At 30.0% G+C, this 14,717-nt stretch overlaps 1 long non-coding RNA gene across 1 annotated transcript; it reads right to left on the reverse strand.

Moving 5' to 3' along the window:
• Positions 1 to 12,472: 12,472 nt before the first annotated feature.
• Positions 12,473 to 13,586, reverse strand: LOC129919886 (uncharacterized). The gene is made up of 3 exons (XR_008773135.1): positions 13,555 to 13,586; positions 12,693 to 12,859; positions 12,473 to 12,633 (listed from the first exon to the last, which is right to left on the reverse strand). It is a non-coding gene; the product is annotated as an uncharacterized LOC129919886 (long non-coding RNA).
• Between the last annotated feature and the right edge of the window lie 1,131 nt (positions 13,587 to 14,717).

Genomic DNA, 14,717 nt, shown 5'->3' on the forward strand with positions numbered 1-14,717 from the left:
GACATAGTTAAGAAACAGCAACAAGAAACATCTTTGTTGAAGCCAAATAAAAATATAGGTTTAAAAACTAAAACTTGAATGGTTCATAACTTTTTCCTATAAACGGCACCATATTAGAGAATCTTACCTTTCCTATAACCAGCGGACAATTAAGACGCTTACAAAGATACCTCACATGATAAATTATGACCCTTAGTTTAAAAGTTATGACTGAACAAACATTCTCTCATATCCAAAAAAGCGTTTTTAATACGACACATTTTCAACTTGTCACTTTTAAAGTTGTAAATGGATTTTTTTAGCTATTGCTTTGTTTAGAAAATTTTTCTTATATTTCTCTGATTTTTTTTTCTTTTTGGTTTTATTGATAAATAAAAATATCCTTCACACTTATTTTAAAATGCCTATTCATCTTTTTCATCGAAAAGTCACTGAGTGCCATTCTCTTAAAATTTATTTGATGTTATTTTTGTTTTTTTTGTATTTTTTATTTACATTTTCTTATATTTTTTATTATAATTGAAATTTGTTGTTATACTTATAAATATTAAATCAGAAGTAGATGACAGGCGGTTTTATTACCGGCGTGTGGTGGTTATTTTTTCTTTTGGGTGGAAAAAAAAGGACAATCCCTATAAAAATTTATCCCAAATACAAATATTCTTTTTTATAAAGCTGGTGGTGGTACATTGTGTTTATACTGCTTCTACATGGCTCTATTTTTTTTTTAGTCCTCCAAGGATCTCAAAACAAAAAATATTGTTGTTATTTTTTTTTTTTTTGGTTTTTGTATTTTGAAATTCAAGGAACTTTTATGCTCGTGTTTTGTATTATTATCGCGGTTGTTTGCAACGATTATAAGACGAAAAAAAAATATGTATTTCATTATAATTTTATAGCGTAATCGTAAGGCGAAGAAGTGTCCTTAAACAAAGTCGTAGTCTGATGGGGGCACAATTTATTAAAGGTGTTTTATATCTCTTTTAAACTTGATGGAAATTTTAATCTTAAAAATTAATTGAGGAATTAGCTTACAGAAAATAATAAGATCAAAATTTATTTCATCATTTTAAAATAAGTCAAAATTTCTTTCGGGATAGAAAACTTGAAATCTGAAGTAAATCAAATAATAACCGATAAGAAAAACTGTTTTGAGAATACTTAAAGAAGCTTTTAATACTTCATTTTCAATCACCCTAGTAAATCAAATCTTTCAATCTACGGCTTTGTCCTTGAGTAAAATATTTACCCTTAAGAAAATATGGGGTAACATTTTGTATGAGAGCATCATACACTGCAAAAGAACATACAGAAAATACTCATGTTCATGATTCGCACCACATTTTGTGAGATGGTGTCTGTACATACCTAGAAGTAAAATAAAGATGTTTTTTTTTCTTTGCTTCTTCTGTTGTTGTTTTTGTACAGCTTTGTATTTTGTACTGTTGTGTGGTATATATGTTGTTTTCTACCCCCATTTTACCACAAATTAAATGAGTTGGGTAATTTTAAATGTGCTTAGCACGCAACCTAATCAACAGAACACCACACAACGCAACACATGAAGTTAAATCAGAAAAGAGGAAGAATATTCTTGCTAAAAAGGACCTTGATTTAATTTGTTTGAATGGATACTTTCCCCTTTACAATTGACTTTCTTGAAAGTGTTAATAAAAAAAAAACATAGAGAGGGTGTGTGCAATTAAGCACTGAATGCTACCCAATATACCATTAGGGATGTTAATTAAAAAAATAATTTAGAAAATTTAAAACTACAGAATTAGTTCTAGCATAAGAATATTGTATAAGTTTGAAAATTTGATACTGCAAAGACGTAGAAAAATAGTGGCTTACAAAATAGATTGCAGCAAATTGTAACCTGAATGAAATATAAATAGGGTGTCCCTAATGAATAAAAGTGAAAATAGCGATGGACTTAAATTAAGTACATCCGAGAATTTGGTAAATATTTTCCTACTTTTAAAATAAGAAAAATATTTTTTGAACCCTTATTAACGGTAGGTAGTTTTCTTAAGTAAGTTTTCTGACTTTCTCATAAACGACTAAACCGATTTCAATGAAAATTTGTTTGTACAAAAAACTTTTAGTGGCCTCAATGTTATTATGAAGAAAATTTTGTTTTTGGATTTTTAAAAAAGTTTCAAAATTATTTTTGTTGAAAAATCAATTTTTTGGTAATTTTTTTTTTTTTTAATTTTATTTTTACATGTTGAATAATATAATTTTAATTGTTGAATGATTATATTAAACAAAATTATTAAAAAAAAAAAAAAACGATTTCTCGAATTAAAACAAAAATAAAATTCACGACTGGGGTCGCACGTACTTGCTCTTGCAGTTCAAAGCAATTTTATGTTAGTCTACTTGTAGATTTTAAAAGCTGGATCTAAATTAAAAAAAAAATTGATATTGGGGAAGAGCCGACATTTAGGTCAAAATTTTGTTAAATGAAAAAATTTTTTTTGGTTATTTGACTTTTTTGAGAGAAAATAAAAATGCAGTTTTATTGCCACTGCTTTAAATATAACGTATACAAAGTTTAACCAAAATCGTTAGAGCGTAATATCGTATTTTTTTGTATGGGAGGTATACGTTCTAAACGAGATATAAAAAAAAAAAACAAAAAAAAAATCAACTTTCAGAATTCCATAAAAATCATCTGTACCAAATTTGAAGAAAATCCATCCACCCGTTTGGGCTGTGGAAATGTGTACAGATGGACGCACATACGCACGGACGGAATTGCGGGACCCACTTTTTCTGAATTCTCCATCATCGTAATGTTGGTTTTGATTAAAACCTCAATTTTTTTTTGACACGAAACCAATTAGTCTAAGAGCCGGCAGCATATTTTGGCAGTTTTGATATAACCGAAATTCGAGTGTGCACATATCTAGATATGCACCACAGTATATCAACGGAACAAGTCTGGCAGTGATCTTTTTCAGCTTTCCCTTGCCAGACGCATCCAAAGTGCAGCAAAAAATCAATTTTTGGCGTTTTGGTATAACCGAAAAAATGATACACCAAAAAATCATAAAAAATCCCCTGAATTCGAATCTGTGGGTACCGCAAGTTTCTTTTTCAGCTTTCCCCCCGCCAGACCGCTTTAAAGCATTTTTAAGTGCATTTTTCTAATAAAAAACCTAATTACTTATTTTCTGTTAGGTATAACCGTATGATGGTAACAAATTAATATTCTATGTCTATTCCAGGTCTAGAAAATATAATTTTTAGCCAGCTATTTTTCAGCCTTCCCTCTGCCAGACGCATCCAAAGTGCAGTCAAAAATCAACTTTTGCCGTTTAGCTAGGTATTACCCCAGTAAATGATACACCAAAAAATCATAAAAAATCCCCTGATTTCAAAAATGTGGGTACCGCAAGTTTCTTTTTCAGCTTTCCCCCCGCCAGACGGCTTTAAAGCATTTTTAAGTGCATTTTTCTAATAAAAAACCCAATAGCTTATTTTCTGTTGGGTATAACCGTATGATGGTAACAAATTGAAATTCTATGTCTATTCCTGGTTTAGAAAATATAAGTTTAAGCCAGATATTTTTCAGCCTTCCCTCTGCCAGACGCCCTTAAATGTTTCCCAAAATGGTTTTTCCATAGAAAAAACACCTAGTTTCTGTTTTTCTCTTATAAAATTGAAATAATATTTTTTTGTTTAGAGTAACCATATGATGGCCAAATATTAACTTTCTCTGCCTTTTCCTGATTTAGAAAATGTAAGTTTAAGCCAGTTTTGTTTCAGCCTACCCTCTGCCAGACGCCAAAATGCATTTTGAATTCAGGGCTCGAAAGGCATAAGGACACGAGTCGTAAACCAAATTTTGTTCAATCGCACCAAGAGTCATTTGGCCGCCATTTTTTTTTTTAATACAAATTTTAGTTTTTCACATAACTCGCGTATTTTTGAACCTACAGAAAAAACAATGTATGACAAACTTGAAATAATTTACTTTTCTACAATATATGTTAAATAACATTTTTCGATTATCCCTTTGGTTTAAAAGTTAGGGTGTTTTTTTTAAACACGCCAAAAAGTGATTTTCTTATTTTTGTCATATCTCTTTTACTTGAGCGTTTTTTAAAAAATATGTTCGTTGTAAAAGTTGTAGATCTTTTAATTACCTTCATTTGTTACAATATTGGTTTTTCGATTTGACAGACCGTTTTCGATCTGTAGGCAAAAAACTTCAAAAAATTGCAATTTTTTGTATAGGGACAAACAAAATGATTCTTGGTGCGGTTGTACAAAATGTGGTTTTAGACTCTTTCGATCCCTGGGTTTATGCTCTTTTAATCCCTGAAGACAAAATGCATTTCGGATTTTTTCCCAGACCCCCATGCCCCATATAGCAAAATCTAACTTTCCCGTACTATTGAGATACCTTTTAGGGCGTCTGGCAGAGGGTAGGCTGAAACAAAACTGGCTTAAACTTACATTTTCTAAATCAGGAAAAGGCAGAGAAAGTTAATATTTGGCCATCATATGGTTACTCTAAACAAAAAAATATTATTTCAATTTTATAAGAAAAAAACAGAAACTAGGTGTTTTTTCTATGGAAAAACCTGTTTGGGAAACCTTTAAGGGCGTCTGGCAGAGGGAAGGCTGAAAAATATCTGGCTTAAACTTATATTTTCTAAACCAGGAATAGACATAGAATTTCAATTTGTTACCATCATACGGTTATACCCAACAGAAAATAAGCTATTAGGTTTTTTATTAGAAAAATGCATTTCAAAATGCTTCAAAGCGGTCTGGCGGGGCGAAAGCTAAAAAAAAACTTCTGGTACCTACATTTTTGAAATCAGGGGATTTTTTATGATTTTTTGGTGTATCATTTATTGGGGTAATACCTAGCAAAACGCCAAAAGTTGATTTTTGACTGCACTTTGGATGCGTCTGGCAGAGGGAAGGCTGAAAAATATCTGGCTAAAAATTATATTTTCTAGACCTGGAATAGACATAGAATATTAATTTGTTACCATCATACGGTTATACCTAACAGAAAATAAGCTATTAGGTTTTTTATTAGAAAAATGCATTTCAAAATGCTTCAAAGCGGTCTGGCGGGGCGAAAGCTAAAAAAAAACTTCTGGTACCTACATTTTTGAAATCAGGGGATTTTTTATGATTTTTTGGTGTATCATTTATTGGGGTAATACCTAGCAAAACGCCAAAAGTTGATTTTTGACTGCACTTTGGATGCGTCTGGCAGAGGGAAGGCTGAAAAATAGCTGGCTAAAAATTATATTTTCTAGACCTGGAATAGACATAGAATATTAATTTGTTACCATCATACGGTTATACCTAACAGAAAATAAGTAATTAGGTTTTTTATTAGAAAAATGCACTTAAAAATGCTTTAAAGCGGTCTGGCGGGGGGAAAGCTGAAAAAGAAACTTGCGGTACCCACAGATTCGAATTCAGGGGATTTTTTATGATTTTTTGGTGTATCATTTTTTCGGTTATACCAAAACGCCAAAAATTGATTTTTTGCTGCACTTTGGATGCGTCTGGCAAGGGAAAGCTGAAAAAGATCACTGCCAGACTTGTTCCGTTGATATACTGTGGTGCATATCTAGATATGTGCACACTCGAATTTCGGTTATATCAAAACTGCCAAAATATGCTGCCGGCTCTCGGTCTAAATACTTAGCCAGAGCATATGCTATAAAAAAAAAAAACAGAATTAGCAGAATTTTTTTTGTTCAAATATAATGCTGGCAGAATTTTGAAAAGCAGAATTTTAAAAAGCAGAATTTTGAAAAACAGAATAAAGAAAAAGCAGAATTTTGAAAAACAGAATTTTCGCTGAAAAAGCAGAATTTTGAAAAGCAGAATTTTGAAGCCAGAATTTTGACCCGATCCCATAAACTTAGTTTAAAAAAGTGTTTTCGTTATTTAAAAACAATTTTCAAACCTTCTTCAATAAAAAAATTAAATTATAATTTGTGGTGCACTTTATTTTCATAAAACAAAATATTTATTTAAAAACAAAAATTTTTCAAAAACAAATTTGCAATGCCATTTAAAAAACTATTTTTTGACAAATAAATAAAAACCTCAAATGAAATCAACGACCCGTGTTAAAAAAAATTTGGTTTTCAAAAAAATTTGTGAAACTTTCTCTTGAGCTAATGTTTTTTTTTTTTTATTTCCTAAATACATATTGAGAAGCAGATATTATTGAATCGAGGTTTCGAAACAAGTTTTGGTACACAGTTATAAATTCGAAGTGAAAAGGCTTTTTATCAAATTTCTGAACAAAAGACTAACCTCAAATCTTCCATTTTGCAATCTAAATATTTTATTTTGTTTTTTTTTTTCAGAAATTCATTTTTCATGTTCATCATCTCTTCAATTGTTTCATATTCAATAAATTTTTGAAATTCTAGAAATTTCAATATCTCTTATGAAATAAAAAAAAATGCATCTCTAAAATAATACAAAATAATAAAATGAGATGACTTATAAAGATATAACCTCAGAGCAAATCAAATATTACTCAAAAAATATAATCTTATACAGTTTTATTTTTTAAATGACAACGTCACTATAATATGTATACATAAATAATCCCCATCACTAGCATCTCTTACCCTTTTTAGGTTTTGTTTTTTTTTTTTTTGGATATAAGAAATATATAAGTTTAAATAATAATAAATCTAAAAATTATATTATGAAAACCCCTTTTCTTCTGACAAAATACACTTTATCTAATGCATCAGTTTGATGGGCGTTTGTTTTGGCAACAGCAAGAGAGTAATGTTGGTTGGGAATGCCAATCCCAAACCCACAGCATTTTAAGAAACTTCCCAAAACTTTATTTCAATTATTCATAAATAATTCATGAGATCATTTCTATCTTCATTTTCAGAATGGTCTAGTTTCTCCAGCTTTAGCAAGAAGAAGAAATAAAAATAAAAAAAAAAAAATATTTGTCTACTTTTTAGAAGCCATGTGGATGTGGATAGAATATAGAGAAAAGATAAACCTTATAGAAGCATCACACAGAAGCTTAAACTAAAGGAGGATTGCATTTTCTAGTGAAGCTATCGAGTCAGCAAAATACAGGACCATAATTGGTTTTTTTTTTCTAGTTTTTTTTTTTTTTTTTTTTTAATAGGGTTTTTGGGCATATATTCTCTATATCACCTAATATTCTTGTATCTATGTGGATGACCAAGACTAACATTCAGAAAAATAAAAAGAGTGAATCTATGTGTAACATAAATCAGCTGTTTTGACTTTGAAGTTTGAAACGACCATAAAGTTGATAAATATAAGGTTTTCAGGGTATACATGTGTTTGTGTGTTTGTGTGTGTGTGGTTTTAGATGTTTTGCTTCATTGGTGTGTGAACTTTTTTTATGTCAAGGCTAAGAATTTGCTCAACTCTCTCTCTGTGTTATATGACTGGGTAATACGATATACGAGTATGGTTAAAATAAAGCATATTTTTAGAAGGAAAGATAGAAATAGAAAATTGAGATGAGTATGCTATTTAGGTTGTAAGAAAAAAAAAATAGAAAAGTAGTTGATGCATGAAATCTAGGGTAATTTACTTGAGATTCACAGCAGTTCAGTATAAAGTGCCTGGGCTGGGGACACATTTTTGTAACCTGTCTTCTACCTATGGTCAATGTAATATACCTTCTAAATGTGTTTGTGATTTAGTAGGTTAAGTGAAAGTCTATTTTAAAGACCCTATATTATTTTAATTACAAAAAATTTGTATTCAAAAAATCTTTTTTTCTATAAACAGTTCCAACAATTTTTTACATTTCCTAAAGTTATTAATCTTTTTCGATTTTCGTGACGTGAATGAATTTTTATCTAGAAAAGTGACAGAAAAGTGATAAAATATCAATCGATTTATCAGTAAAAAGAAAAAATTGGGGTTGGGGTTGTAAAAAGAAAAAATTGGGGTTGGGGTCGAAATTCTATACGTGCCAAAATTCGGATTCCAAAATTCTGTATTCCAAAATTCTGTATTCCAAAATTCTGTATTTTAAAATTCTGTTAATTCAAAATTCTGTATTCTAAAATTCTGTAAATACAAATATCTGGATTTCAAAATTCTTTATTCCAAAATTCTGTAAATGATAAAAGAAAAATTGTTTTGATAATGAAAAAAAGTGCGCACTTTTTTCTTGGGTCTCAGAAAAATTTGAAGAAAAAATATCGACCGATTTATCAGTAAAAAGAAAAAATTGGGGTTGGGGTCGAGATTCTATACGTGCCAAAATTCGGATTCCAAAATTCTGTATTCCAAAATTCTGTATTTTAAAATTCTGTAAATTCAAAATTCTGCATTTTTAAATTCTGTTAATTCAAAATTCTGTATTCTAAAATTCTGTAAATACAAAATTCTGGATTTCAAAATTCTTTATTCCAAAATTCTGTAAATGATAAAAGAAAAATTGTTTTGATAATGAAAAAAAGTGCGCACTTATTTCTTGGGTCTCAGAAAAATTTATAGAAAAAATATCGATCGATTTATCAGTAAAAAGAAAAAATTGGGGTTGGGGTCGAAATTCTATACGTGCCAAAATTCGGGTTCCAAAATTCTGTGTTCCAAAATTCTGTATTTTAAAATTCTGTAAATTCAAAATTTTGTATTTTAAAATTCTGTTAATTCAAAATTCTGTATTCTAAAATTCTGTTAATACAAAATTCTTACAGCTATTGAATTGAATTTGAATGACATACCTTGAATATTTCATGGTTTTGTTTTTTTGTTATTTTTTATTTGGTTTTGTCTCTTTTTGTAAGAAGAAGAAGAAGAACATAAACTCTTATTTTCTAATTTTTTCTCTGAGTAAACTGTTTTATGTAGGTTTTAAGTAGAACATAAATCCTTAAGTTTCGTTTTAACAAAAGGCTCTTATACACTGTTATACTTAGTTTGTTAATTTAATACAAATTGTTCAACAGGCAACAGGCAAGACAAGAATGTATGGGATTGGAATGTACAGAATTCCAAAAAGCAGAATAATGGATTTCCAGAATTTTGAAAACAGAATTTTGGATTTACAGAATTTTGAAATACAGAATAATGGAAAACGGAATTATTTTCATACAGAATTTTTTTTATTGAAATACAGAATTTTGGTCATACAGAATTTTGGAATACAGAATAACAATAAATATAATTGATCTAAATGAATGGGTCACTATGGTGTATGTGTAATATTTGCTGTTTTTTTTTTATTTTCAGACAAAAACTCACTGTTTCAATATGATTTTATTCGAAATCTTTAAATGAGACTGTGCAAAATATTATTTAGAAAAATTGTCAGTGAACATTTACTACCATCTAAAAATTACTTTGAACCTTCATCACTTCCATTCGAATTAAAATTTCTTCGACTATCAAAACGAAATTGAACAACAAAATCCAAATCTTCCAAAAGTTTTGTAAAAAAAAAAAACACAATACATATCCGATGACACTTGACAATCAAGTTTATTTTTCTTTCCAAAGAAAAAGTTAGAAAAATGTGATATTGTTTTGGTTACGTGTGATGCCATAGCATCCAGTTCAGCATCGTTATAGAAGAACCTTCGTTCTTGAACCTATTTACGATTAAAGAGAATGAGAGATGTGAATCCGACATATACACACGAATAGAGGTTGGTTTTGAAATCAACCTTTTGTTTTGAATTGTGTATATAAGCTACCTTCCCTATACACATTTTGTATTACATTCGAATGTCAAGTTCATGCTTCAAACAGCTTTTGTTACACTCTACACAACCGTCAGTTGTTGTATAAGGTACCTATACACAGGTAAGAGGTATGTGCCATATAATAATGCGTGTCCTTTTGCCCATGAAATGACATAAGAGACGTGGTGAAACTTTTTAAATTGCTTCCTTTTCACCCACTTTACTTTACACTCGCATATCAAATGTACCTACACATAATATTTTCTGTCATGTTTAGGTCACAAGGAAATGTCAAATTCATATTGGCATAATAAAAAGGTACAAAAAAAAAATCTTTTTCTTTTGAAAAGGACCTTCTTCACATATTACATCAGCACGCTCCTCGATGCTCTGACTATGACGATGACGAGGGTATACAAGCGTGTGTAAGAATTTGCTTTATATTGTGTATCGAATAAAAGGTAAGACGGGGGAAAGAAACAAGAAATCGCCTTGAGAAGAATATACCTAAGACGAATGAAAACACAAAACAAATGTTTTTCCACAAGACACAATTTGTTGTGCAAAGATTTCATTTACCTTTTGTTTATTTTGACAGACTCCTGGTGATATTCGAATTTTCGCTAAGTAAGTTCTCCTTCTGATGGTACCTACAATATAGCTGACGGATATATCATCTGCTTTTGTAGGCAATCAGTAGTCCTGATTGTTGATATTTTTGCTTGTATTAGAGAGAATTCCCGCAGAGTTTTTGCTGATTTTTGATGTTGTTTCGTTTTGTTTCGGTTCTCATTGATTCGACATTATGTTACTCTCACTCTCTCTCTCTCTTTTTGAATTTTTGTGGGCACAATTATAATTACTTTTCATTTAAAGTTCAGGAGGAAGGAAATTTTTCGTTTATTTTCTTCAATAAATGCACCAAGTGCTTGTTCAAATGCATATCTTACAGAAATTACAATAACAATTGCATAAAATCTTAGAAGACTCTCAGAACCCGAAACATTATTCAGCAATTTCGACGAAATTACAACACCGAAAGATGCTTTCCTTTCCTTTTTTTTTTTTGTTTTGCAAAGAAATCTACTTGTTCTTTGGAAATTGGTAACGGCGGCATGGCGTTTAATGATTATACTACTGTGTAGCAGAATATTTTGAAGGAGCAGTGCGCCAAGCCCAGCCCAGCCCAGTACACAGAACAGCCCATCATCTCTTCCACTCGAACTATTTGCATTTTAATATTTTATAAGAAGACGTAAAAAGAAAGAAATTACAAGGAGCACTACTTGTAAAGCAAATGACTATTCCAAGGACGATGATAATGATGATTATTATAGAGAAAGAGATAGACAGAAAAAAAAGAGAGAGATAGAAAGGAAACAACCCACCGTACTTATGCATAGAAACTATACAACATTTGGAAGATGTTCAAAAAATTGTTTGGCAAATTTTGTGAGGATTTACTCATTAGCGATGTCTGTCGTTGTTATTTCACGCTTTCAATTAAAAATGAAATAAAATTTGAATTGTTATTGAAACATGAAGAAAAGATGTAAAATTGCGCCTTTTATACAATCTTTTTCTTATATACATTATATCAGAGCTCTGCGTGGTGTCTCGTCTTCGTTGCTCGAGAGACGTGCTTTTGGCGCCAAGTGAAATCCGAAAATTCTGTGTTGTAGTTTTTTTTTGTTTTTTTGTGGAATCATTTCCTTTTTTTTTTGTATATTTGAAAGAAGAACTTTGAAACTATAATAATAAATGATTAAATTATTTTCTAATTAAAATAGTTTTTAGGGATACTTTGAGTAGAATTATATTATGCATTTTTCAAAAGGGTTTAATAACCAAAAAATCAAGCTTCAATGTTGTAACTAGTTGCAGTTTTTCTTGGTTATACTCTTTTACATTGATGAATAGCGAACTTGAATTTGAAGTAAGGGACTACGGTTATGTAGAAGGATAAAAGAATGTAAGAAAAAGGTGAAAACTAAAATGTTTGGTTAGAAATATCTCCGGATCCAAACCTTCGAGAAACTTTTGGTTTTTAGTTATAAATACAGATTTAAATGACCTTTCTTTTGATGTATCACTCGATAGCTTTGGAGGAAGATGTTTAAAATCGAATTGATTTTTTCTCGAAAATCCAAAAAAAATAAATTTGTAATTTTTCGACATAAATAGATAGCCCTGTTCATTGTGAACTCATATCTGTGAACCAAAATTTGTTTCGAGAATTTGATCCGAAAATGTTCGAAATGTTCGAAAAAAAAAAATATTTTCATTGCAAATATTTCAGCAACCAGACCTTCGAAAATCCGAAGAAAACAAAATATTTTTTTACCCGAATGCATAACTTTGGATACTGTGAACTCATCACACCTGTAAACCAAAACTTTTTTGGAGACCTTTGTCTGCATATGCTTCCAAATTCCAGGAAAAAAGACTCATGCACCAGGCGACCATGAAGTCCAGAAGAGACCTGCACCTTTGATTTTATTTTTTCAGCAACCTTTCACAAAAATAAATTTTACCGTAAAAAGGGAAGGATCAAGAGCCAATTCAAACAGTTCTTGCACTAAATCAATGCGCATAGGCCTGTTCACAATAAGCTCCTATTTTTAAACCAAAACTTTTTTCAAGATTTTTGTTTTATAAAAAAAACTATTTCGATTGCAAATGATTCAGCAACCGGACCTCAAACTTTTTGAACATGTATTTTTTTAAGGAAAAAGGTTAATCTTGCATGATACTTCCATTGATGAAATAATCTAACGCCAGGCCAGGTCATGTGCAGAGCAGACCCATGTAAACAGAAAGTTAAAACACAACAAAAACAAACAAATTTTATTCTTTCTTTATTTTGTTCTTCCTTGTGTAATGTTCCAATAATAAAATCTTTTTAACACTAGTTTTTGCGTCAGTTTTTCTAAAAAATATTAAAATTAAATTTTTCAAGTTGCAATCAAAAATTAGAATTTTAATCACTTTTAAATCTACATTGGTTGGCAACCATGATCCGCTATTTAGAACAAAATCAGTCCCGTTCCTTTGTGGAGGTAAAAGTAGATGATTAGTAGATTTAGTACTAAACTGTCAACACATAGGTAATCTGTTTGTTGTTGTGTTGCTCTTAATTTTCTCACTCTTACCCACTATATTCACACGTTTGTGTGTGGTTGTGGTTGGTGAAATTCAAAGAATAAAAGGAAATTGATAAGCGTTTCTCTTTTTCGCAACAAAATTTGAGGACTTCGAAATTCGAACTTAAGAAAGTCAAAAGCAATCGATATCTACGCTTCTTACATGTTCGCCTGGTGATTTTGCTATTTTTCAAGTAATTTTTACCAACATTTTGTTTCTCAAGTTTGCTGATAAAGAAGGAATTCAATGCAAGACTTTCCCTTGTAAATAAAGAAAGTAGAAGCGTTAAACAAAAGAAAAATTCGAGATTCGAGACAAATGCGATACATAATAACTTCTCTTTTGCACTCATTGAATTTTAAATAATTTTTTTGATGATCGATCGAAAAAGAGAAAAGGAGTTGGAGAAACAATAAAAGTATAGCCCGTCTGCTAGCGCATGTTCGCCTGGTGATATTTTAGTTCTTATAAGCAAACTGGTACATTTTTTTTGTGATCGTGTGAAAATAATAGAAATAATAAACCTGGAAATAACCAATTTGTTTCTAACAACTACAATATTAACCAGGCGGACATGCGCAAACAGAAGGTAAAAAACATAGGTATCGACTTTCATTGTTTTTGTCTTTGCTTTTGAACTTTTTGTGTTCGAACTTCGAATTTCGAACTCATCTCGTTGCAGTCACGCTATCAGCGAAAAACCTACTGTTATCAATTTCTTTTAACTTTTCTATTTTCTCCACGCAAACGTGTAAAAGAAAAGTATGGATAATGAAACAACAAATTCGTTGTTATGCTCTTTCTTTTTAGTAAGCCGTGGTTGCCAACCAATGAAGATTTAAAAAGTAATAAAATATTATTTTTTTCTCAGACTTTTTTTTACGTGAAAAAAAAATACACTGGACAAATTAACTTTATAAATAAATATTATGGGACAGCGAATTTATTTTGTATTTATTTATTTAGTTTTGTTTTACATAGGTATACAATTATACATATTATATTATATTCAATTAAAATTTTTGTCATTGTTTTTTTTTTTTCTTTTTAGGGTTTTCCTATATGCAGTTTAAACATTGATTAAATGATGGCTATCGGAATCATTCCTGTGACATTGTTCCAAAGAAAGCAGCAACTCCAGTATTATGAATTTGTGATGATTTTGTTTTGCGATTTGATTTCCTTGTTGGTGTCTGTAGAAAAAGAGCATAAAATAAATTAATTTACGTATATTCAAGAAGAAATTTGTTTTTTTTTTTTTTTAATATGAATTCAAAATGTATAAAAAATGAAAATACCAAAATAACAATAAACGAAAATAAAATATGATAGTCAAATGTTATTAATTTATTAATTACACTGGTCGGCAACGAAAATGGAGCTTGAACCAAACCATACTTTTCTAAAGGACTTTTGTGTGCTGATTCCGAATCTGAAGTCAAAATTTCACTGGCACGTCAAGAAATATTTAAATATTAACAGGTCAAAAACGCGTTTTTGTGGTACTTTTGGCGTTGAATGTCATCACCGTTAAATTTTTTTTCGCAAAACTACATATTATGCAATATTCAGAAGCCATATTTTATCGTCTTAAATACGTTTATTTTTATTTTCAAAATTATTTTTTTCTAAAAGATATTTGGCATAGAAAGGTATGATATCTCAAAATCTTGGTGGTTAAGGTAACTTATATGGTTTTTAAAGCAAATTTGAAGTAAATTTCAGTTTTCGACTCCTTAATTCGGTTGAAAAAATAGCAAAATATTACGGAAAAATAATATTTTTAGATGAAATGTCAAAAAAACATTTCATTTAAAGTTAGTTTTTGGGACTTTATAGCTAAAATTTTGATGAGCAGAGCTCAAAAAC

Source organism: Episyrphus balteatus, chromosome 4 (assembly GCF_945859705.1).
Source record: "Episyrphus balteatus chromosome 4, idEpiBalt1.1, whole genome shotgun sequence".
Classification (NCBI taxonomy): Eukaryota; Metazoa; Arthropoda; class Insecta; order Diptera; family Syrphidae; genus Episyrphus; species Episyrphus balteatus.